The sequence below is a fragment of the Anomalospiza imberbis genome, chromosome 9, assembly GCF_031753505.1.
Source record: "Anomalospiza imberbis isolate Cuckoo-Finch-1a 21T00152 chromosome 9, ASM3175350v1, whole genome shotgun sequence".
Classification (NCBI taxonomy): Eukaryota; Metazoa; Chordata; class Aves; order Passeriformes; family Viduidae; genus Anomalospiza; species Anomalospiza imberbis.
The window spans coordinates 11,981,758-12,006,068 of NC_089689.1; the positions used below are offsets into that span (position 1 = coordinate 11,981,758).

The following is a 24,311-nucleotide window of genomic DNA, read 5'->3' on the forward strand; positions in this document are numbered from 1 at the left end:
TACAATCTCTAACTACCGTACTTAAAAAGCGAACCATTTCTTGAAGACACTATCTCATATACGTACCTGGTGCTGATTTTATCCTCTGAATCATCTTGTGCAGATCATGGAGGATTCAGGATCCCAGACCAGACTAATCCCACACCGTATCCCAAGCTGTACAAAGTGCCTACGTTAATTTTGTGCCCAGCACTTATGTTCAACATTTTCAGCACTACTTTTAACATAACAGTCTTTTACTATGAGTCCTTGGCCTCCAACGTTTGGTGGAAAAATAAATGTGACTCCTGAGGCCAAAGTGTATTGATGGGAGAGGATGGTTTTGCCTTTTACAGTACTGATCTTAGTAAGTTTTAAAATGCACACTCAAGGGAATATGTTAATTTGACTGAGTACTCCTCGCTTCACTAAAGAATCAACTTTTATCAGCATCTCAGGTTTGTTCCCCAGCTCTTGTGTGAAATGAACTCATGGGGGCTGTGCACAGCTAATAAGTCTAGTGGCTTTTTAGAAGCAAAGTGGTTTGTCACTGTGCAGCAGCATATGACCTGCTGAGGTCAGATCAGATGTAGATGTATTTCAGAAACACTTAGAATTTTCATTTTCTCTGAAATTAAAAGTAAAAATGTCTGCAGGATTAGAAACATCTTCATTAAGGATGGGTATGTATTTATGTACTCCTTTGTGTACACTTTAATCTTCTTCCACATTAGCCATAGGGGAGTTAATCAGATGCTCAAAGTGAACTTCAGTGAACATGCAGAAGCAGCAGGTAGGTCAGAAGAAATCACTCATCTCTCACTGGCATAGCAGTCACATTATGAGGGTGATACAGAGCCGAGAGGAGTAAGAGTGATGTTACCAAACTCAGAATGCCTCAGTCCATCAGCAGGGTCAAAAAATCAAACCTGATCTCCAAAACTGCTAATTATTGAACTAATGTGTTTTTAGTGTGTATATTTACATGTACCTGCCTTGTTGAATTCCCTGACCAATGTGTGTTACCAATAGCTAACCCCAGTACTGCCACTGCAGCTGCACCTCCTAAGAATCTTGGCCTATTCTGCTCTCTGAGGAGAGAGGAAAAGCATCGACATGACATCCCACTCCCCTTGAAATCTCACCAAATTAGGAACAAGTTCATGCAGGACAGCTTGCTCTGATTCTGTCAGTGTTTACACTTAAGGCAAAAAGGGCCTGACTCTGATGACTAATGGTACAAGGACACTGATGTATAAAACTGTATCAATTAAAAGGAAACATCCACTTTCATATGTTAATACAAGAATGTAGTCAGAAATCTGAAAACCTTTTTTTGTTCTTCCCAAATTAGATTACACATATATCATTATAGTCATCATTTTATGGATATGTGGAAAAGAACATGTATTACTAATCTTCAAATCAACCATCAGCTTGACAGCCTAGACCAATGTATTATCCAGACCTCTATTTTTCATTCTGTTTCAACTGTCAAAAAGAATTTTTTTGTTATAAATAGGAACTCTCCAACAGCAACAGAAAATAAGATACAGGCAGCCACCTTGCAATGCACCTGTTCTCAAAATTCTCTTTGCTTTTTAAAGAACTCCAAGTTTTCAGGCTGCTTGCATGAATAGCAACCTCATCTCTTGGAGTATTTGTAATGAAGTGAGATCAACTATTTACAATGTTTCCTGGAGGACACAGAGGTGACATAAGTTACAGATTAATTAACATCTGGACACAGACTATAACTTAACTGCAAAACAAGTACACAGGTGGATTGCCACTACTTTTTGAAGTCCATTTTAGTTCTAATACTGGGTTAAAAAAAAAAAAGTCTTGACTGGAAAACTTTGACTTCTCCAGTTTTTATTTATGGATATAGAATGATTGAGAAATTGCAAAAAAGCCCACCATACTCTTAAATTACAGTTTCAGATGCCCAGGATTCTAACAAATTATTTTTTTTTAACCCAGAGGGTACCTTTGAAAGTCATAAATGTCACTGAGATTCCCTTGCTGGAAGACAGGTAAGGAGTGGGTGTCTGAAGTCATAGTTAGGCCCTGACAGACTTGCATTCATTGCAGGTGCAGTTTTTGTTGAAGTACACAAGCAAGCCTTGGGAACAGCACATGCTGGGGAGGTGTCCTTAGGCCAGCAGTAATTAGCTCCCCTAAGAATCCTGTAGCCACGAGGTGCCATTAGCATTAGGAAATGTACTGCACTTTGAAGATGTAAAAGGATTTCAAAGAGCTCATTGGTACCAGATTATGCACTACACTGGGATTTCTGCATTACTGTTTTCAACTCTTATTATAAAATTATAAATAGATATTCAGACAAATTTGTAAGTTATTTTTGATAACAGGTTATTGCACTTATTACTCAAAATCTCAAAACTTATGTTTTCACTAGGAATGTCCCTTTTGTGTAAGGAAACAAATGTTTATTTTCATTTATTAAGGAGCCTTAAAATATGTTCATTTTTCTTTTTTCCACTTGTTTACTCCTTGAAAAAAGTTTGTGGTCTATATAAAAGAACAGAATTCTTTGAAGTAATTCATTTTTTCTTCCTGATGATACTGCAAGATTAAATGGAAAAAAAAAAAAAAAAAAAAAAACAAAACAAAACAAAACAAAAAAAAACCACAGAAGGATTTTGTCAGGTTTTGATAACAGGACAACAGAACAGAAATGTAAGCTGCAAAAGGCTTTCTTTTACTCCAAAAGCTCAAGATTAATATCAAAGTGATAATCAAAAAATCAAGTGGAAGAGGAGTCACATAGACATCAGAAAAAAACTTTTTCTCAAGGAAGGTAATGCTGCTCAGGGACAAGTTGTTCAGTAAGAACAATTCAGAGGCATTCGAAACTCAGCAAAACAAGGCCAGGACTGAGCCCCAACTCAGCTGGGGGCCTGGAGCCGGTAACTCCCAGAGGACCTTTCCAAGCAAAAGTTCTCCTACTGCAGTTACTGAAACTACCCAAGAACCATCTATGAAAAGAGATTACAGGAGGTTAATTAAAAGGTTAAATATGGTAAACCCCCTAAACACAGAAATAAAACCAAATTTTGAAATCCTAATGCAAAAAGGGCAAAGCTTCAAATAAGGAAACATACGCATTCCTCAAAGCCACACTGTAATTTAGGGCTTTTCACTGAGTTGTACACACTAAATGAAAGATAAGGACCCACACTTTTTCTCCTTTCAAGTCATCCTAACAGGAATCAGATACATTTATTCTATCACAGCAAGAGTCTGTGGACAGATAAAGTATTTACTAAAAGTTACCTATATCATGTCATCTGCATTTCAAAAATAAACATGTAATTTTACAATAGAAATCCGTTAAAGCTAAGTACTATTACTTCAACATACTTTTCTTCATATAAGATTTTATTTCCCAAAATTTCACCTTCAAGACTTCAAACTGTAATAAAAAAATTCTTTTATTTTCCCTGTTCAGCACTGTTTAGACTCAGACATTCAACTCAACAATTAACGCTAGCAGGGTTTGTAACTGGTTGGATAGGCTGCCTGTTCTGCAAGCAAAGATTTATAGAAATATAAATAAATATATTAAATTCCTCTCTAATAGTTGGATCAGTGTATTCCCAACAGGCAAGAAACTGATACTTTATTCTATCATCCAGAGAATACATGTCATTGTAGACAAGCTAAAGAGAGAACCCAGCATGAAACCCAACTTCCCTTCCTCATAAGTACATGCCCGACCACCTTATGAGATTATTCTACTTCTTTAATGAATAAATAGATCATGATTCCACTACAGTTTCAGATACAGCAATTTCAAGTGACTCAGCTTTAGTTGGGGAAGAATTGGCTCATTCTATAATTGTTCATCATTTTAAAATCTGGAGATGTCTGGTTCATCTTCTGTACCAGCCAATATCAGAAATATCATTCTGTAGCAATAATCTTTTTCTTGCACAGGCATTTTCCCACATTTTTGGACTGAAACCTCAGAGATAATTGTATTTGAATCATGGTGATTTTAGTATAAAACCAAAAAAGAATGAGACCTACATTAACCAGAATCAGAATTCAGTGCCTATATCAATTCCCTGCATGAAAAAAGTGACTATCTGCTCCACTTGCCCATAAGCAATATTACTATCTTCTCTCTTTGCTACCCTATTTATCTCACTTTCCCCCCTCCTTGCTTTAGCTTTAAATCCTTCTCTTCATATAACACTATCCACCTATTTTTAACTTATGTCTTCCAAATTTCCACTTGGCTGCTCACTTCATCAACATACGGTAGATCTGCTCACTGGTGCTACAGACCTCCTATCTGGGACCATTTATAACTCATCTTGTAGCTGGCACAGTCATTTACATGTCTTAAAGGCATTTACAAAATGTCACCACCTCAGAATATATCCTCAGAAGAAGCTGTGGCCAGATCCACTTAAAGCTCTTGATCTTAAATTTGTACACTCTGTAATGGGTCATAATTTCAAAAGTTAAAATAAAGCTTGATGTTAAATCTGGTGTTATCATTCTAATCAACCCATTCTGATCTTGAGACTTACATTTGATCTGGAAATCTCTTATATTGAAAAATAGGGTTTTGTGAGATTAAGGAACTATTTAGTATTTATATTTTTCCCCTCCAAAAGTAGAGGAAAGATAAATTTCTACTCCCAATTTCTTCCAGTCTTAATTTATTTGCAATATCTGATTCTCTCTTTCAGATATCTTGTGTGAAAAGTGTACCTAATGAGTGTTCTCCTTTTAAAAACAAAATTTAAGGAAATTTCTGATCTTAGAGGGTCTTATTGCTGAAGTTTGAGTCTCTAGTGATTATCTTAAAGATGTTCAATACCAATTCTGGGTTTCATATAAATGTGTAAAGTTCTTCTTATACATAAGGCAAGAAACAATACAGAGCTGCTCATCTGAGCTTTTCTAATTGTTCTTATACCATTAGCAAAGGAATTCTTGTAGATAGGTTTGTCATAATACCTTGTTGTATTAAATATTTTTTATTTAACAATTGCCTGTTGAAGCTAAGCAAACCCTAGAGAAGAATAAAGCTATGGTGACTACAGTTGCAACACTAATTAACAGACATACTAAACATGAATGTTTTAGTAAGAATTTTTTAAGAAGTGTATTGGACGTCAAGCAGTCAGGAAATACTTGGAAAATCAAGTTTTATTTCCTGGAAAATTTGACACTCTGCATTAGGATATACTGAGCTGAAATGCTGGATAGCAATTTAAAGCAAGGGCCTCGTGTGTGCCCCTATGCATTATTTCTCTGGTGTTGATGTTTACCTCAGCTGCCCTTTGAGCAGACTGCAGAATTTGGACAAACTTATAAACTTACCAGTAATTTCTAAACTATAAAATACTGCAATACAAAGTACTAGCAGTAGTCATCGGAAGAGGTTTACTGATTAAGCACCCCAAGTTAATTGTTAAAGACATAGCAGTTTTACCATTGCTGTCTCATGTTTATAAGCAAAACAAAGGAAACAGACACATTTTGCCATGTTCTGATACTCTGAAGAATGCCAACCCATGCTTATGTAAGAAATCTGAAAATTCATCTGAGCTCCTCTGCAGAAAAAAAAAATTAGTAAAGTCAAAAAATAAATGAAAACAATTGGTTCCACTACTATATTGCCTCAGTATATCTGCTATTGTTGTCCTTGAGCATCTAGAAGTGCTAATAGGCAGTGTTTAAACTAATCCTGGCTCACAGGTGAGGTCTGAAGGTAAATACAGAGATTTTATTAATCCTCCCCTAGTACTGATTTTACTCTGATAATATTAATTCTTTCTCCATCATGTGATGTCCTTAGGGTCAGGCTATATCTAACCCAAATATCACCTAAAAAGGAAGCTATAATAGAGATAATTGATTTGGTTTGTCTTTATCTAGTTAATTACTTCATCCTGCACTCACTTTCCTTTATTTTTGCAATTTCTTGAAGCAAGAGAATGAACTATTATTGACAAAGGAAAAGGAGAGAAAGAAAGGGAGGGGTAGAGAGAGAGGAGACGGAATCTTCATTTGTCTGAATTTCTCTGTATCTCAACTTCTACTTTGCATTCAGATAGATTCAGTGCTAAAAAATCCTCATTAATAAATAAAAGCAACCTTCTAACTCTGTATTGCTTTTGGTCCTGAAGAACATCAAAAGACTGTGCAAACCTAAAGCAAAATGCAATCAATTACCAAGCTCTGGGGATTATTTCACCAAAGCAATTGATTTAACTTCACCACTGCAGCCACCTCTCATTGGAAACATATCAGCTATTTAACAGCACACTCATAAAACAAGGTAACAAATTACCTCAACATTTCCTAGGGAATAACCTTTCAGTCTTTCACTAGAAGAAGACAGGTCAAAAATCACCTTATTTTCTTTTCACTTCAGTTTGTACTACCTCTACTATACCTACAAGCAATGTATTATAAAAGAAGGGAATCCAACTGAAGTTTCCATACAGTAGAATGTATGGCTGAGGTTTCAGGAAATAGGTAATGGGATCTTTAATGACTGCATACAAGGATTGGGACTTGTCACATCAAACTGCATTTCTATTTAACAGCATGACAGGAAATAGACTTCAGTGAGAAACACAACTCAATTCACAAATGCAGGGTTTCCATCAGTGCAGATATTCAAGCTATGTGTGATCCCAGAGGGAGTATATTCAGGACTTTGAGGACGGACATTTATCTCAACAAAATGGAGAGTTCTGAGCTTGACAAGAAACTACCTAAAAAGGGAAAGGAGACACTGTCCAAGATATCATATCCAAAGTAACTTGCTTATTTCTTTGTCGTGCTATATGGTTTCTTTCTGTCAAATGGGAAAGTGATTCCTTTGCTTTCCTTCTCTTGGGCTGGGGCCACATCCTACTTTCACTGTGTATCTAAAGAGACAGCACTCTCTGTTGATGTCAATGCCCTTCAGACACTTCCCATACTAGTAATAAGCAAATTAGATTTCCCTTTTTTCCAGAAGTGCTGAAAAATCTAGAATTGCCATTATCACTCAGCAAGATACTGTAATGTTTTTCACTGTGTTGTTGGTTATGAAAAGCTATATAACATAATACAGAAATGAAATAACTTCATTTTCACCACCAATTCCTTCTTTCTAACATTATTCAGTATGTGGATCATCTGTCTTGTATTCCCATGATCAGATATTGAAACTTAGCTTTAAAACTTAACTTTTCTCAGAAACCATAATGCCAGGGACTAGAATCTTTGTCATGTCACAGGGTTCTATCAGGGAAATCCAGCAAGGTGAAATCATTCAAGCAATCACAGTTACAGTTACACAGAGGAGGATCAGAAAGTCATAATATACCCAGCTGGATAATAGAGGAGCCCAAAGTGCTGAGCAGCAGCTGCCATTCTGATGGAAGGGCTCATTAGGAGCTGCCAGTGTTCATGCAGTAAGCTGGAAATGCCTGACTCCAGGACTATAATAGACCAGAAATTGCCAAGTGTCAAGAACACAAAGTGCAGATCACCAGCAACACTTTAAAGCTCCTATAATTCCTGAAGATCTGTTTGGAATGCTATTCCTCTTGAAATCTGTCAGCCCATGGGTCTGCCTGACCTCCTTTGCTGCTTGGAGTCAGCTCTACCAGCACACAGGTGTGAAACAGCATTTCCCCTGCTTGTAACCAGTCAGAATGAAAATAGGGTTATAAATATTGAAATAGATTCCCAGATGCCAGTGTCTCAGGACAGGTGGGAACAGGACAGTGCACAAGTCTGTCTAAAAGCACACAAGGACTGTTCAGGTAATAGCACTTCTCTGAATAAGAATTCTCTCTGGCTTTGGCAACAATAACCCACAGAGGTTTTATTTTGTCCCCTTCAAATCAGAATTGTTCTCAAATCAGCTCTGCTCTAAAGAGGATAATTTAAAATGTAATTCAATCTTTATTTGATATATAATAATATGTATAAAGAATTGCCTTCACTAAGGCAATTTTCTGAGGTTTTTTGTGTTTTGATTTAATTTTTTCCTCTTTTTTTTTAGTCAAACCTGTAACACAGTACTGTTTATCATCCTCAGAGATTTTTTCATCCTAATTCTTGAAAAATAAAAAATCTTTATTGATGTGTACTCCAGATACCTTATGATTTAAAGAAGAAGTTATGAATTATATTTTTTTACTGTGCTAATGGTACTACATTTTCACATAGCAGATGAATAGTTGTAAGCATACAGGACATACCCAAACACTCAAAAAGGGAAATTAAGGTGGTAGGTAAGGTAGCATTTCTTTAAGTAGAAATAAAAAGTATAACAAACTCGTGAGAGGCTTGCTGAAAGCCATTTGGCAGCACTGATTATGTCTGAAAATAATCCAGCTGCCATCTTATTTTAGACAGTCATGGGAGTCTGACTGACTGATCTAAGAAGCTGTCATCAAAGAGATCTGAAAGCTTGAAAAAGTACAGAGAAATCAATTTTTCAAACCCAGCCAATCTTCAACGTGAATGCTTGGAGAACACAGCAGAATAACTGGCTGGTGTAAATGAACTAGAAAAGTTAAATTACTCAAGATATTACTGGATTTGTATATTTTTCCTGTCACACAGTTTGCACACATGAATATTATGTTCACTGTACTATTATTATTTTTTTTCCCAGTTAACAGATAAAATGGACTCAGCACTTCCACTTTTGGATTATATTTTTCTCATTTGCAGACACTGTATTTACAAAATAATTGCTTCCATTTTTTTTCTGCTAAACATCTTCTTCCCCTCCCAGTACCATTTCTATTTATGTATATTCAAGTGTCTAAGTTCTGCTGAAAGTCAACAGACTCTTCAAAGGAATTCCAGCATTTATTTTATGGAAAATACCTCTAAATGTACAGTCTAAAAGGCTTAAATCACTTCTGGGACTGAGAAAACACTGTTGCCCAAGTTTTCTTATGGCTGTTTCCTAATGATGGAAGCTGTGGTGCCCATGTCTGTAACTCATTTACATAGCTGTGAAAATGTCTCCTCTCCATTGCTCAGCTCCAAAAAATTCCCTGCCTTCTCATATAATTTCTTTTAAATCTATGACTTCCAATTAAATTTCTACTAAACAAGTTTTAAAAGCATATTGCTGTTTTAATATTACTGAATTCCTGTTTTTGTTTCATGCTCCCTCAAGGAATGTTTTAAGAAGTGTACTTACACATAACATTTTGCAATGGCTTGGGCATGTTGGGTTTTAAAAGTGATCAGATTTCAGTTATCAATAATGACCTTGTAGGACCTCAATAATTACCACAATTCTCACAGGGTGCTTATTAAATTTTAATGTTTTTTTCTCTTATTTAAAAAACTTTATTACTTTTTCACAGGAAAAAAAATTCTAGATGATTTCAAGAGGACTGTTTATGGTTAAAGCTACTTAGTGATGATAACAGAACAGTACTGTTTGCTCATATTTTATTTTTCCATATTTGCAGCTATTTAATATTCTGCCCTACCTTGCTATGTACTAAATGCTTTGCAGCTTTAAGATGCTTGATGTTATAATTTTTAACAGTTCTTATATTCCTATCTTGTGACATCAGATATAATTTTTATCCTTAATTTTATTGAAATAAGTGTTTTGGATTTTTTCCTTATAATCATCTGTAACATCTCACAGTAAACAGCAGGTGGTTCTAATCAATCTCTTTCCACCCATTACTTATTCCCATGAATATTGTCTTTTAAGAGTTCTATGGGATTGGAACTATACATTGCATAAAACTGTCACATAATTTTCATTTCTGATGATCCATTAACACAAGATACCAGATGTGCACTACTTCTTCTTAATTACCACACTTAGGGCTTATGTCATAAAACTAACTGAGATAATCTTTGATCTGGGTATTTTCTTCCAACACTGGGAGGACACAATACCACATTACCTCAAGATACGCTCACACAATATTTAGTAATTGCTCATAAGAAAAGCAATTTGATTGAGCAGCAAAAAGAAGTCTGCAAAAGCTGCTTTTCCCATACATTCCTCAACCTCCTGTATTCAATAGGGTTACACAAGTGCTATGTGTTGAAGAACTAGCTTCTTAAACCAGTGAAATCTAGTTTTTGTCAGGGAAGAAAAAATATATGTACAAGAAAATATATTGCTTAGTAATTAATAATATCTTATTTTAAATATTGATTCTTCTCCCCTAGATCCTCTTAGCAGCTCTTAGCAGAAATTACATTTTAGAACCAACATTCCAGAGACAGAATAACCTATCTGTTGTCAAAAAAAATTTCTTTAAAAAAAAGAATTTTTTCAAAAATTTTAAATTTAATTTTTCCTCCAGTAAGTGTTTCTCAGCATGTTGTTTACAGCCTGATTTGCTAAGCCCATGCTGCCTGTATCACACCACAGAAAACCTCTTTTCAGAAGTCATTGTCTGTCTTGACCACCTGGGAAAGAGACGTTCAACAAGTCCCTGCTGGATTGTACAGCTCACAGGTCATCAGGGCCAAAGTCTCTCATGACGATCACCTTCTCTTCCAAGAGCTGTAGAATTTTCAAAATAGCACTCCACAGCAGTGTTAATGTTATGGATTTAAAAAGGAAAATTAGTTTGAAGCAGATTTAAGAGTTAAAAGCATTCTCAGCAGAGCTATTTTTACATTGCCAAGTAAGCATAAAACTCTTCTTTAACTTCTGAGGAAAAGTAGAGAGAAGAGCTTATCTTCAATGAGAGAGGGAATGTCTGTCTCAAGAGACTGGGCTGCTTGATCTAGAGCAGAAAACACTGTGTGCCAATCAGTTCAGTTCCACTGTGTGCTGAAAGCATGAACAGGCAGATTTATATTGCAAACTGAGCCTGAACTTCTTTTCCTTGCCAAGTTCTCTCTAACCTTAGTTAGCTGTGCACTGCTTCACTAGTCCTTAGGTTTTGACTTACTTTTCATTAATTTTTTGAATGGCACTAATACAAGAATGCTCACAGTGTAAGCTTCTAAGAAATCTTTTGAAATATTTAATTGGTAAAAATTATACATATTCCATTGTTTAACATTTGACCTACTGCAAATAAAACACACCTTTGTTTTCTGCAGAAATATTATGTCAACTATAAAGTCAGTTGGCTTTAATATAGGGCCATACCTTAGGCTTTGCTTTTGTGATTATGCTTTTTTAACAAGGTTTTTAAATTATACTTCTGAAGTTCCCAATTAGAAGTCAGAAATGTGTGTATTTGCAAGAATTCAGGTGAATAGTGAAAGATTATCCAGAAGTAAAAGTTTTAGAATAGCTAGTACAGAAAATAATTTTTAAATATTTTTTCTTAGAAAGAAAAAAAAAATCACACATTTAAACAGATTATGATTATCTTCTATTCAACACTCTTAAAGCAAAATTGACATGGCTTCACCAAAACCAGTACACTTTGCAAGCCTACAAGCTGGAGTTCAAACCCTTCATTATTCAAGTGACTTCTTAATACAGTTTTACAACCCTGGTATTGTTCTGAACCATTATTTTCCATGTATACAGAGACTCTCAGAATTCAATGGCTTCCAGCCATTCTAATAGCTCTAATTTTATGACAGTTCTTCAAAATTGGATCCCAAGTTACTCAAAAGTGCAAAAATATCATCTGCATTTTAGAATCTACACACAAAGTTCCACCCTGATTTATATATTTCTTAAATCTACTGCAGATAGCTGAGAGCTAAGTCTGCTGCAATTTGCACTAATATGGATGATCTCACCAGATCATTTACTTACAGATTCTTCAACAGCTTAAACAAGCACTGTCATGGTTTCCAGTCTTGCAACAAGAACCATTCTGCTATCATCATCTTCACACTTCACAGTTTTATGTACTTCTATCTTATGGGAAGGATTATTCAGATTCAGTTTTTCTCTGCAGCAGTAACTGATTGGTATCACTCAATAACACAGACAGTTCTATCCTGTGTATCTGAAGCCATCAATACTGTTTTCCTGGGATGAGAATTTGCTCATCACTTCCAGCTAAGTGAAATGGTTGGTTTGGCATAAAGTCTCTAAAAAGTGCCTCACAAATGCTCCAAAAAGGAACACACCTGAGACAAGCCAGCAAATGAAGACGGTTTTTCAAAACCAGGACTTTTGCAGGTGGAGCAGAGAACTTGCAGTGCTGCTGGCCTGTAGGCAGACACAGATTGCACTAATTTAGACAGCTCCTTGGGGTTTTCCAATTATGCCATGGGCCATTCCATGGGTGTGAGTTATGAGCTGCAACTCTTTAAAGAACAGCTTTGAATTTCACCTCAATGTATAGGCTCTGCAGCCTAATATATATCATGTTGACAAACTCACTTCTTTACCATCAGACCTCTGTTGTTCAAATCAGTGAATTCAGAACTTATTGAGGTTAGCACCTGGGGCTAGTCCCTAATTTTCTGAATTTGGTAGGCATATCTAATATAATTCAGATTTCTATGCTTTTATTTCCTACATTTCCTTGTATTTTTATGTTCCAACCACACAGTAAAGAAAAATATTACTGACGGATTCATTACTTAGTTTGCAAAATTGACACTCAATTCCAGCATATGAATATGCAGGTCTAGATAGTGAACAAGCCTCAGCAGGGAGGGAAAAAGGTGATGAGGAAGAAATCTCTACCTGACATGTTGTGCCAGCCTCATTCTGCATATTTTAGCTTTTCGCTCTAGCTCGTATTTTTTATTACCTCTTGTTTATTTTTCTTCTTCTTTGTAGACTAATCAAACACTCAGTTTGTCTTTCATACCGAATGATACTGCAGCCACATTTTCCATCAAACCATTGCCACTGGAATACGCAATGGTGATTTCTCTTACTTGAGCATATTACAGTTAATATCAGAAAACACCAAATAATGAACCCAAGGAACAAACAAGTTACCATCAGATTAGATCTCAGTTTTCTTCTGATCCAAAATGTCCCTTCAGAAAACATTGGAAGTATATAACGATTTCTTCAGGTGACCTTCAAGTCACTAAAAAATGAACTAATTATTTCTTCTAGCAATAAACTTTTTTTAAAGATAAAATAGGTTCTAATTTGATACAAATGTTCCATCACAGAGAGATGCTGTGACGCATTCTGGACAACAGTAGCCACAGTTCCATAGACCCTCACTAATTAGAGAGTTGGTACCAAGATTTCCCCAAATGAAAAAGCAAAGGAGCTGCATCCTTGTCTAGCTTGGCCTGCAGAGTGAGAAGTGGTAAGAGAATGATGAGAGGCTCAGAGGCACTTTGCAGCTTGGCTAATACTTCAGGGGAATCAGTGAAAGACAGGCTGCACTGAGTATCACATTCCCAATCACCTCTCACAAGACCTTCCAGGAAAAGTGTGGAAGTGAATGTTTTTGCACAGGCACCACTGATATTGTGCAGGAATTTTCACATTCTGTAGCCTACTCCAATTCCCTAATAAATTTGGTCCCGCAACTGTCCAATCCTGCATCACTCCTAAAAAAAAAAAAAAAAACCAAAAAACAAAAAACCCACCACATTTGCATTCCTGATTTTAAACAGCCTTAGAACTTTATGTATCCAGGAAGGCAAAAATCAAAAATCAAGCCTTGGACTGTGCAAAGACAAGATCTTTTGCATCTTTCTTCATTGCCAATCAGACACATCCAGCAAAAAGTGGAAGTCTCAAATCCATCATTGTGTTTCAAAGAGGTTTGTTTCCTCTCCCAGTTCTTCGAGTATCACAGGGCTTTGAAAAAGCAACTCCATGCTTTGAGTTCCCATGCTGTCCACAGAAATTGAAAAGCCTGAAACACACCAGATGCTTAATATTCCAGGACATTTGGTATGTGGGATGTCTTACAGGCCAGTTGCACCATTTTTCAGTATCTCGTCTCACCTTTTTGCTTTACTTCACATGGTACTTCACTAGGCATTACATCAGCCTTTTTCTCCTTTTCTTTTGCAGTTTTGGAAACTGAGATAAAGCTAATTCAGAAACTGCTCAGCTATCAGGATTGACTTTATTAAGGTTTATGTAGACAACTTGCAACTACTGCTATTGTTAAAAGTTATTTCTTCTACTTTACTTTTTACTGAAGTATTGTAATTACTTTACTACAAAATCAGCTTCTAGATTAATATGCCAGAGTAAGACTACACTAATTTTTACAAAATTAATAATTGGTGGACTTGGTGTAATATTATTTGGCTTCTGTGAAATATGCTTATTATATTTTTGCTATCAAGACTGATAAACGCTCCTTCCCCATCCCTCCCCAAAACATAAGTTTATGTTTTGATTATTGTGACTGGTACTCACCAGCACAATAAGAAGTTTCCCCTCCAAAATAATAATTCATTGAAACTAAAAGTTAACTAATACTTGCAAAAGCCCATGATTTCTAAATTCAAAATAGTAAACTTACAGTTCAGTATGCAAAATAGATTCAAGCACACATGTTCCTGGAAGACTCTTTTATTCCTCCCATTTCTCCAATTTCTTTATATAACAACTAGAATCTGAAACAGGACTAGAGTAAAACCACTTTGAGTGTACTTTAATACCTCTCAAAGAAATTTTGTCAGACACAGCTTGTTAGTCAGTGTCCTCTCTTTGCAAGTCAATAATAGAGTTGGCAGTATTCAAAGCACAAAAGAGTGGAAATCAGCTTTCTTGGCAAAAATATGCTTCTGAGTCAGCCCTAAGCATCTCTTTTCAAGACAATGCTCCTTTGCTTCAAGTCCTGTATTCTGCCAATTCCAGAGCAGTGGTGCTCTGCGCAATCCATCTCCTGCCAGAGCAGGTATTCAACTCCCACAGCTTCATTAGCAAAAGATTTCCTTTTATTCACGTTATAAAAAGACTAATTTCCTTCTTCTGGATTTAGATATACATTTTGTGATGAATGCACATTTTTAGACTACATGCTAAGCTTAATGATTTTAATTTCTTCATGTTAGAATTTGCTTCTCAGTTTCTAGACCAGGGTGGCTGTGTGAACCTTATTGACTTCAACTAAACCTTATTTGGCTCTGAAAAGCAGGCAAGGTGAGCTGGACCCTTCATCCATCACTAATTAACTCTAGAAAGCTGTTAAATAGCTAGATTGTAATATTTCATTCGGACATAAATTAATCTTTGCATTTCTCATTAGAAAGCATTCTCTATTCTTTTACCCTTCAAAGACGTTTGTCACTGATTTTGAAGTTTGTCATACTTCTATATATAATCACTCTCTTTGGCAACTATTCCATTGTTATTTCATTGGTTTGAATCTACTGACTTGTTGTTCAGCCACCTTTTCTGACCCAGGTTAAGCAGTCTATTTTTTTCTTACATCTCCCAGGATTTAAGCAGGTAATTACAGAAAGTATATTTCCAACACAGTGGATACCCTCTGTTGCTTCTCATTTATTTGATTTCCATTCCTAGACATGGTCTTACCTTTCTCATCCATTCTCCCCAGCTCAAGGGAGGTTGTGGTTAAGCTGTAGAGAGAATTGGCAGAGAATTTCAGGTGGTGGTCTGGCACTGGTCAGGGACACCACAATGTACACAAGCCCCTCCCAGGAAAGTTCTGTGTGCCTTTGAAAAACACAAGTCACTTCTAACTTGCATTTGCTTAGATTAAAAACATTACCTTCCATTCCCTTGCAAGGTCATAGTGTTTTAAGCAGCTGTGATTTAGATCTAAAAGCTGTAATAATTTCTTCTTGCTAAGAGTCCAAAGACACACAGGCAGTTAATGTGGGTGACAAATTCAGATGGTGCAGATTTCAGAATCTATACATCTTGGCTGCAGCCTCCCTTGTTCTGGTTCAATAGTAGTTCACATGAGATTTCAGGCCTGTTACAATTTATGTTTCACTGTATTCCTCCTACGGACCCTGCAAGCTCTGTCATCCCCAAGGATTTCTGTTAATGAGACAGACAATTCATCTGCCATCCCATCCTCCTCAGTACTTTAACTTCTTAACCACAAATAAAAATGAAAATTATTCCTAAGCATTCTGCTTGACAGAGGGTAGGGGTTTTGAGAGATATGAGAACATACCAAAGCTTTTTTAGGAAACAGTAAGCCTTTCCATCTAACATTCTGCAGGATTTTCTCTCTCACCTCTCAAAAGGTCAAAATTTCCAAAGAACCTAATATTTTTTTTTTCACTGAATCTTTGTGTCCTCAAAGAAAAAACAACTCTACAGTTACAGTTTTAATTGCTAATCTTCTTCGCAATTGTTATACAGAAGAAAACAAGAACTTAAGCTTCTACATACTTGAAAGGAACTACTAAATTCCTATCAGTGCCAATGGCAGAAGATCAAGGTTAAAGGCCCAGCACTCAACAATCATTATAAATTCAGCTGTCTAGTAGAATTCACACTGAGACACAAGACAGGTGCTAAGCTTTCAGGGTTCTTTTCTGAGAAAGGAACTTCATTCCTAAACTAGAAACATACCGTATTTTGCAGTTACACATTAAATACTGGGGAAAGGTCTGGGAATACCATAGCTTATAGTCAGGTGCCTATATCCAGGTCTCTGCAGTCAAAACAAAAAAACCAAAACAAGAATGCCACCAAAGAGTGACCAATAGATTAACAGCCTGATCGTCAGGTGTCCCATCATGTTCAATTGTAAGAATACTTAACTCAAAAAAGGCTCTTCAGCCTAGCCAGTAGGAATTTAATTTCCTATAAAGGAAATCAAAACATCCTGGGTTTAAAAACAGGTTAAGTGGTAGGTTTTCCACCCAGTTACACCAAAACACCATTTTTGCTGCATGCAAAGCACTTCATGACTGTATGTTCCAGGCCTTGATGGTTCTGGGGATAAAAGTTTTGATACACTAAATTAGCTGCCTGTTGTCTGCCTTGACTTCCAACCAGCCCAAAGTTCCCATTTTTTTGAGTTTCATATGTCATCTCAAATGGGATGGAGCCATTTCTTTCCACTTTAGTCTTCCTAACCAGACACAGGTTATTCAGAAGTAAAGTAGATCTCTCTCATAACAATCCTACAAAATGACATACATAATTACTCATTCTGACATATCTTTAATCAGTGGGTATCCATTCTTTCATTAACTTGTAGCATTGCTAAAAATTATGTACTGAATATGCACCATTAAGAAGCTAGAATTTGCATAATTTTTGAAGCACATCAGCTGGTTACAAAACATTGTTTTTTTCCCATTCAACCTTGACCTGAGTTAGAACTTGTTAGTTGTCATGGCAATAGAAGCATTCAGGTGGTAGGAAAGAGAAATTAGCAGATTCCAGCTGAAACTGCTCTGGTAGGGTGTGTTCTCAGGAAGATTTATATACCAGGCAAAGATTTATAGTATTTACACTTTGATGTAGTTGAATGTTTTGAAAAATCAGTCAGTATGATAAATGTGAGTTTCTTATTATCTGCTATAATTTTATCCAGCTGTTTTTTGCTAGAATACACCACTGCCTGACTAAACATCTTTTTTTAAGTTATTCTGCTAAAGTTTTTTTTTTTTTTAAGTTATTCTGCTAAAAGAGATAGGAAGAAAATTAAGTATGAGGCTTTTTCAAAAAATATCATTGCAAAAAAATACCAACAAAAAATTGTCTAATTTTGCATTACTCTGAAAGTATTACAGAGTTAAAATTACTTTTTACAAGCAAAGCAGAGCAATACTGTTACTTCAGAAAGTCTTTGAAGGTTTTAATAAAGCCAGCTTGAAGCTATAGAAGTTAGAATAACTTGCATCTGGCCTTTATGTTCAGAGCATTTAATTTAAAAAAAATCCATGTGTGATCATATGCCAGTAGCCATTTTCTGGCTTGGCACATACACATTAATTTTTATTGTAGAAATTTCGCTGTTTAGGTTTTCACTTTCACTGATATAAAACAATTAAAAGTAAGCTGATTTAGGTTTGGGGGATTTTTTTGGGGGGAAAGGGTGGTGTTGTTATTGTTTTGGGTGGGTTTTATGTGTGTGAGAACAGGCAAACAAGAAAAGTTGAACTCTTTTCAATGAAGTCTTCAGAAAAAGTCCTCATGAAAAGCTCAACTACACCTAAGCAGTTCTTGACAGATAGTTGTCTACTGTATTCTTCACCATCCCCACTGATGGGGACTACACAACCCTCCTAGGAAATGCCCTGCAGTGTCAACAATCCTTATAGCTGGGAAACTAATCTTAATATCTAAAATTTTTGTGCTGTAGTTGCCATCCTTTTCTCTTACACACAATGAATATGGAGATCAATATGGTCTCTTCCTCTTTGCAGTAAACTTCAACATTTGAGGATTGTTACTATGTCTGTTCTCAGTGAGGATCCATTAAAAAAACCCAAAAACTCAATTTATCTCAGGTCATGTGGTTATGCCACCTGCCAGGTCACCTTGGATAACTCCACTGTTCTTTCCTGGCTCAGCTGTGAAGTACATAAAACCAGTTGAAGTTAAAAGCAAAGGCTCTTACAAGATGGACAAGAGCTATCTCATGGCTTTCATGAGTCAGCTGACAGGAAATAATTCTGATGTTTTCAGTACAGCAGCTATATATTAGCTTGTCTAAACAAAACAACCTGAGGCTTACAACTGTTTCTCAAAGATCTTGTCTTGTAACCTTCCCCTTCCTACTTCCTTTCTCCAAAGTAAACAACTCATCCTTAAATTGCAGTCTGGTACACATGCCTGGAGATAATATTGAAACTTCTGTTAAGCTTATGTTAAAAATAGTACAAACTATTCGATACCCTTTACCCCTTGCTATTTTCCTTCCTTCTTTTAACAGCAGAATGATAGATTTAATGAAAGTGCTGCTAAGCCAGGCACACCCCACCTTCTACTCTGCAGTCGATTACCAGTATTGTAAAAAGCACAATACTTTGCATGTGGCTTCACAGAACTGCCCTCCATTTTTAGGTTTTGGGGTTTTGGTGGGGTTTTTTTTATATCCTACATGTCCACACTATTTTGAATTCTAATCCTGTCTTCTAATTTGTTTGCAGCCTTTCCCAGTTTAGAGTCAAGCAGTGAATGCTCTATAAAGGGCTCAGCAATTACACTTCCCATGCAGTGCTCAGTTCTGCATATCTGGCACAACAGGGTTTGCAGACTCATCTTGCTGCCATTAGATATGGCTCTAATTATATTATGGAACAGATAGTATCAAAAGCCAAATAATTTAATAATCATGAAAATAACACTGCCTTCTAATACCAAAGGGAGTAGCAGGTCACCTTGAAAACAGGCTGCTCATATGGAAAATACAGTGTGTATTTTTTGCTTTGAAAGAGAGTATTTAATTCTCTGACCTTCATGAGCAAGCCCAGCAACAGCATTCTGTGATTTTTTTTCTCTTTGCTTTATAGTAATTGCTCTTATTTCCAGTATTTCATTGAAATACTTGGAAGACAAAATTATCTAAGGTAGTTGGAGTAGATAATCACTGTATGTCCCTTGCAACTGAAATAGTCTGTTCTACTCTGTCTATTCTACTCTGCATCTGCACAATCAATCACATGTCACTCCTCCTTCAGGGAATGTTACCTTGTACTTGTGTCTTGACTGTATTTTTATGTCATTTTAATGGGTGGTGTGGTAGTAGTTTAGATGTGGTTACTGTTGCATTTGAAAAATTGTAAATTTTATATTTTTGACCTAAAAAATTTTGTATCATACTTCTGGAATAGTATGTAGAGGTAAGGGGTACCACACACTAATTGTAACACAACATTTTAAAAAAATTGTAATGTCTCCTGGGACATGGAAAAAAAAAGGAAAAGCCACATGGAAGATTCTCAAAGCAAGTGTTGAAGATCATAAGGATGTTCATCACTACTAGGTCACCCTTCTAATTCACATTTTAGAGAAAAAAAAAATCATGATTACTGGTGAATATTTCTGTCTATTTTGAACACTGGTCTTGACACACTGAAGAAAAACAATGTAAATTGACTCCTCAATTCCCTGCCTGTTATGGCTTAAGGGCAAAACCAAGGTTCTGTGTAAAAGCTGAAAGAAAGGCATTGAAATTGACAGTAAAGCACAGATACAGGAATAGCCTCACAGATGTTAATACAATAATAATACAATATTAATACAATATTTTCACTCAAATTGTCTCTGCCTTTCCCTCTGAGAGTAGAATTCAGACTCTGTAAAATTCTACCATCATAGGAAGCTCAGGAAAACTGCTCCATTTCATTTGCTTGGTATTATATTAATTCAGTTCAGAGAGCAAACACGCTGAAACTCTGGGAGCATCTTCAAAGCCGAACCATTTTAAATAACTGCACTGCTTTACAATCAGGGAAATCAAATTAAAATCTGTATTCCTTGCTATTTGACTCAATTTCTATTGAGTCATAGTTCTCACAAATATTTTTTAAAAATTGAAACAAAACAACTAAGGCAGATATGTTGATATGTTTCCAAAGGCAGTAATATGAGCTAAATATACAATCACATATGAATTGCATAGGTATCAGTTAACCATTGCCACTTCACTTGGTTCAATCCATTTATAGGAACAACATAATCAACCTTCTTTGTTATATGGATTTTTCACTTCCTTTCTTAATCCTTCTTCCCATGTCTCCTGCTTATCACTACTCTTTGGATATTTTTAGTTACTTTGCTCAACCCTGAGCAGAATTAACATAGCTCTTAGGTACACCCGCAGATAGTATTATGGAGAACACTTACAACTCTATTTGTATTTAAATGTTTGCTTTCATTGTTCTTGTGATTACACTGAAAATACATTGCTTTTTTAACTACAATATTATGGGCTTGGAATGCAGAGGAGTACAGAACCAGGTCTCAAAATTCCAGTTCCTCCCTACATTCATTTATGTTTTCTTAATATAAGTTCATTTTTTCATTTCCCTGTTTTTACAATGGTAAGTTCTCAGTACAGACAAGCTCATTTCTCTCCCAATGCAGAAAGACATTAAGGACTAGTTATATTTCAGTTTGCTCAAAAGGTATTAATGAACACTCTAAGCAATTTTAGCCAGCTTATGATGTTTACTCCAGTGTCTTTTTTCTAAGGGCTCATTAGATTTTGATGAATAAAGTCTAATTGCTGAATAAAATGTAGTTTTTTACAATACTGAGAAATGTATGGGTTATTGTATTCACATTAAGCAAGTAATTCATCAATATGTCACTTGAAGTATCCACCATCTTCATTTACTATTTCAGGGGTCTAATCTACGTGCATTTCCTTGCCAATGGCTGAACTGTTAATTGCAATATCAGCAAGGCTACAAGATTTATAGTTGGCCTATTCTAGAACAGTCTCATTTAAGGATGAATCTACAACAGTGACTGAAGAATTAATTAGAATGATTGTGCAACTTATCCAACATTCTTCAAGACAGCTGGGGCAAAATAATCAGAAGACATGTTTTATTTTTCAAAACTACTGCAGCTAGAACACGATCAATAACACATCCTCGTGCCTTGATGCTGTAACGTTCTCAGATGACAGTCATGCATTCAGCAAACACATCTCGTGTGCAACATCAGCAAAGCCTGTCAAGTGTTTAAAGCCATGTTTATGTGTCAGAATGTGTATTTCACTATTGGAATTACTTTCAGAGCAGGCTGAGCAGCTATAGGCATTAAGTACACACACATATGCATACCGACACCGTTCCTTTCTGCAGTACTGTCATGATGCTCTCACATACTGCTGTCCCTAGGATCACTTCTGTTTGAAGTTATAGGATATGAATTAATATATTTACCTGATTTCAGCCTCTGATGATCTGTTTGCAAACTTGTCTTTAGCTTTTTTTTCAGTTTTCCTTTTCTACCTGAACCTAATGCAAATAGGAAACTTGCAGTAATTTGTCAAAGTTATTTGCATTATTAATACTTTAAAGTTTTAAAAAAGTTTTTCCTTCAGCATGGGGCTGATCAGATGGTTGTATAATATGCTTCTCTTGAAATTCTTGTTATAGAGCTGTTGTAGCCTTAGTGGCCTAAGGGTAAATAAAAGCCAAAGCCTACAGGGAAAGGGGAACATTGACTGTAGCAACTCACCTAGCTGGAAATGTCACAGGAGTTTTCAGATCTGCCACCGGAACACATGAAGGAACACTCATCTGCTGAAGGTTTATTATTCAAAACAAACCCTTCAGATGCTTCACCTATGAAATGACATTGTGATTCCTTACAAACTTTGCCTAAAAATTATTTATCAGATAAAATAGAACGGCCTTTTTCATTTCCCTTACCAGCTGGAAGGTCTATGTGGTGATGAGGCACATCAGAGAGCAGAGTGGAAGGTACAGTAAGGCTTGGATAACAACAGATAAATTGGAGAGCTCTCCTTTCAGTTACCTTATCACAGATTGTCCACTAGTGTGTTTTTCTCTTTCTCTTCCTGACATACCAACCAGTATAACACATATATCATAATAATTTAGCTTTACAAGGAGATGGCAAATGGTCACTAAATGACCTTGACACTTTTGTACTTAATGAAAAGAATTCCTAGTCCTTACCTTTTTTCTTACCTTATTAGCAAAGAAATTGAGTCTGCATTTCTGTTGTCAACAGTCCCCATATTTTAACTCCATTTTGTCCTCCTCTCTGTCTCAACAGTAATACATCCACAAAGATCTACATTCTGCATTAAGTTATTTACACTGAATCCCAAATATTGTAATTAATTTTCAAAAAAAATCCCATTATTTCGTAAAAAAAAGAATGATTCTTTGAAATGTCAAGTAAATGTGGACAAAATACTCAACCCAGGAGGCAAGACTTTGCTCTCCACTATAAGACTTTGCAACAAAAAGACAAAGGTTTCCTGAGAAGGCAATATCCTAGGTCAGCTAAACCTTGTGAGAGTGAGGGGTGTCTTGAATCAAACTAAGATGATAAATTCTGCCACAATAAATTATTACTCATCAGAGTTCTGTCATTATAAAGAAAATGGTGATTTTCTTAGTTTCCATTCTCCTCCTGCTTCTCAAATTTCTTCATAACATCCAATTATTTTGTATGCCCTGAGATCTTAAGCACTTTGCCTCCAGCTTGTGAGCCAAATATTGTTTTTTATAGGCTTGCCCCACTTTATGTCATTTTTGGTAAGTAGCATGAGAAAAGTATTAAATTCTAGGGAATCACAAAAGGTTTTTCTTTTGTTTTGAATGTTTGTTTGGAGTTCCCCCTCCCCTTCCCCCCCAAAAAATTATATAATCTATTCTCTTGGCACTGTAGAAGCTACAGCTCTTGTTAACATTCCAATATTCCCACAAAAGGAAGCCTCCTTGTTCTCCTTCACTGCCTGGTGACTTCTATCACATCTGTGCAAAGTGCAGGTTTTGTCTTCTCAGTTCTGAAATTATTCCACTACTCTATGGCATCACCCCACTTCTTGCAGACATATCTATCTAGGGTTTCCATTCAACAAGGGGGAGCCAAAGGAACAAAAATCTTAGGAGATTATAGTTTACATTAACCCTGTACATGCTGATATGAGAACTCTGTAAAATGGAGAGATAAATATAATTTGGTTTTTGCACTTTTGACATGGCACATACAAATTTTATGGACTTTTAAGTCCCAAACATTGATATTAACTGTATTTCAGATCGATGTATCTTTCCCTTCAAACATAATTTCTGGAACGTATTGCATTAATAATGTAATTAGTCATTTCTTCTGATTTGACATAATTAAATAAATATCAAAACAAATGTATAGTCTTGCAGAAGGCCATCTATTAAAACAAAATATCAGAATGGCAAAAAGAAATGCCCAGAAAATTATAGCTTTCATAAGCTTTGCTAAATGTCCAAGCCAAATTACTTATTTTATGGAGAGCAGAGAAATGGGCCTTGTGCAAATTCCTGATATCTGTCGGGTCTGTTTTTTTCAGGAGCAAAGTTGTAACTGTGTCATCATGACTCAGTGGAAATCTGTTTTCTCTAATACTTCCTTCAGTCCCTTGAAGTAAAACCTTGTGAAAACCTCTAAGGACAATGTTTCTGTAATGTAAAAGTTCATCATTTCCTGAGAATGTTCTTTTTATAACCCCATGGAGCTAGGGTCTAAGAGATGCTGCTGGATCTTGAAAACATAGCACTGATCTGTTAATCCATAAATAGATATACAGCTCAACACTTTAATTCACAGTTCACTAAGTGAGTAAGGAAATTATTAGATTTAAAATTATTTATTTTAACTCTCCCAGACATTCATGTATGTTAAGATTGAAATTTACTTTTGTGAGAGCCCACATATTTTATAATTACTATCTTAAGTATGAAAAATATGAGATAACATTTCTCACACCAGTTAATCTCTAACTTAAAAGTCTTGGTCATTTAAT

The 24,311-nt window shown here is 35.9% G+C and overlaps 3 long non-coding RNA genes across 4 annotated transcripts; all 3 read right to left on the reverse strand.

Moving 5' to 3' along the window:
* Positions 1–867: 867 nt before the first annotated feature.
* Positions 868–6,403, reverse strand: LOC137478966 (uncharacterized). Of its 2 annotated transcripts, XR_011001907.1 has the most exons (4): positions 6,317–6,403; positions 4,256–4,450; positions 3,367–3,418; positions 868–1,470 (listed from the first exon to the last, which is right to left on the reverse strand). It is a non-coding gene; the product is annotated as an uncharacterized lncRNA (long non-coding RNA). The 2 variants fall into 2 exon arrangements; XR_011001908.1 differs by lacking the exon at positions 4,256–4,450 and having other exon boundaries at positions 6,317–6,398.
* Positions 6,404–10,573: 4,170 nt separating this feature from the next.
* On the reverse strand, positions 10,574–14,153 carry LOC137478967 (uncharacterized). Its single transcript, XR_011001909.1, has 3 exons — positions 13,871–14,153; positions 11,750–11,888; positions 10,574–10,801 (listed from the first exon to the last, which is right to left on the reverse strand). It is a non-coding gene; the product is annotated as an uncharacterized lncRNA (long non-coding RNA).
* Positions 14,154–21,381: 7,228 nt separating this feature from the next.
* LOC137479324 (uncharacterized) lies at positions 21,382–22,414 on the reverse strand. Its single transcript, XR_011002161.1, has 4 exons — positions 22,207–22,414; positions 22,013–22,119; positions 21,715–21,789; positions 21,382–21,499 (listed from the first exon to the last, which is right to left on the reverse strand). It is a non-coding gene; the product is annotated as an uncharacterized lncRNA (long non-coding RNA).
* Positions 22,415–24,311: the final 1,897 nt, after the last annotated feature.